General features: G+C 36.1%; 1 non-coding gene across 1 annotated transcript; it reads left to right on the top strand.

Annotated features, from left to right (window-relative positions):
- Positions 1-1,726: 1,726 nt before the first annotated feature.
- On the top strand, positions 1,727-1,830 carry LOC113314588. The gene has a single exon (XR_003342476.1). It is a non-coding gene; the product is annotated as a small nucleolar RNA R71 (small nucleolar RNA).
- Positions 1,831-2,175: the final 345 nt, after the last annotated feature.

The raw sequence follows: 2,175 nt of genomic DNA, 5'->3' as shown, positions 1-2,175 counted from the left end.
CGTGACTTCCTATCAAACACCTTGAAGATCGAGGCCATACATGTATTGGTAGATCGTGCGCGTGCAAATTTCTTATCACTATGTGAATTGTGCTAGAATCAGGGTGCCTAAATATCTAGACTAAGACTCCTAATAATTACATATTTGCACAAGAGTCAACATTTCAAGGTAAATGAGCTCCATTTTTTATGTTTTTTTTCAATTTTTAATTTTTTATTTTGATTTTTTCATTTTTTTCAAAAAGAAGGAGTTCTTGTTTTCAATTATGGCATATTATCAAAGTATCTACTTTTCACCCCCAAACCTAAACTAAACATTGTCCTCAATGTTTCAAAATATGAACAAAATTATAATACAACATATGAAGAGGATCATGTTGAGTAGAGAAAAAGGAAAGAGAATACCCGATTTCGGCGAAAGCAATATTAGAACTCCGTTATTCAAGGCAAGAATCCAACATATGTCAGCCGAGATCATATTGGATTAGCAAAATATATACAAAAGGAACAAAAGGATTTTTAAAATTTTTATCTACTGGATTATATACAAAAAATTCACCATACACTAACAATCTAAAGAGTTGAGGATCAACCCAAAAGACAAAGTGTAGAGGCTTCAACAGCTTCACACAATAATAATATGGTAGGCATGCAAGTGAAGTGTGTGAAACAAAATGAGCTACCCCCAAACCTGGATTTTACAGAAGATATAATTTTGAAAACAAAATCGCGCAGTTTCGGGGGTTCATCATGCACAAGGTCTAGCTCGAAATGAACTGTGCTAGGGACGGGCAAACATGCTAATTCCAACTGTGGTTCCTCAAATGTATTATACTTAGAAGCAAAATAGTCCAAGAGGACTTGGGAAGCACACAGTTCCAAACCTAGATTAGGGACTCTCAGAAAAGTCGGTTTGACAATATGGGTACAAACCAAATCTAGGTTGGGTGGAAGGCCATCGGATTGTGACTTATGTAGGAAGATAGGCACATCATTATTAATCACATCAACATCTCCTAAGTCTTCTACAAGTGTCACAACATGCTCACCATGCTCACACAAATCAGAATCATCAACATCATCAGAAGAATTATTCTCATGCATCGGCAAATCAGTGGAAACATCACAACGTGACCCAGGTAGAGAGAGAATCAGACACAACAATTATATTTTCATGCATATTAGTGTCAACAGAAGATTCTATATTACCTAAATCATTTTCATAGGACAGATGCACATGCTCAAAATCAGTATCAACATCACATGTATATGGAATACTAGAAGAAACATCATTCATGAAGGTCGAGGCAGAGAAGCCTAATGTATTTGAACCCAAAGGTTCCATAACATTTTCAGCATAGACATGTTCTTCTAACATAACATCATCATCATCATAGTAATATGCATACTTGTCCCTATTAGCAGTTGTGGTGTCATTAGTCAACTCATGTTCCTCTAGATTAGGTTCATATTCAATATCATACACATGAGAAGGACTAGACATGCTATTTCCAAAGTTCAATTCATTACCACCAATATCATGTGACAGTGTCTCAGTTTCCCTAATGGACTCCCAGTGACGGGTTTTCTCTGCAATCTCAGCTAAAAATTTCCATGCATCATCCACAGTTTTATCAAGAAATTCACCATTACACATACACTCAACCATGGCTCGAGATTTAAAGTCTAGTCCCTCATAGAGGATAGCGACAAGTCTCCACTTCTCAAATCCATGGTGTGGACATTCGCTCAACAAATCATTAAAACGTTCAAAATAGTCAAAAACAGTTTCCTCATCCAACTGGACAAAACAATTGATATTTTGACGAATAGCGATGGTCCTATGATGTGGAAAAAATCTTTGGAAAAATTGATTAGTGAGTTGTTCCCAAGTGGTGATTGATTGTGGTCTCAAACCGTAAAACCATGTTTTGGCCCTTTCCTTTAGAGAAAATGTAAACAAACGCAATTTCAGAGAGTCTTCGGACATATGATCAGGTTGCATAGTCCGACAAATTTGTTCAAACTCTCTTACATGAGTATAGGGGTTCTCAGAATCGAACCCTCGAAATATAGGAAGTATTTGTATCATGCTTGCATTTATTTTAAAAGGGGTATTGGTTTGAGGTAATACAATACATGATAATGGAATTTTTATTGTGGGATACATGTATTC

The sequence above is a fragment of the Papaver somniferum genome, chromosome 9 (assembly GCF_003573695.1).
Source record: "Papaver somniferum cultivar HN1 chromosome 9, ASM357369v1, whole genome shotgun sequence".
Classification (NCBI taxonomy): domain Eukaryota; kingdom Viridiplantae; phylum Streptophyta; class Magnoliopsida; order Ranunculales; family Papaveraceae; genus Papaver; species Papaver somniferum.
The sequence above is the reverse complement of the archived record's forward strand: the minus strand, read 5'-3'. Positions and strand labels throughout refer to the sequence as shown.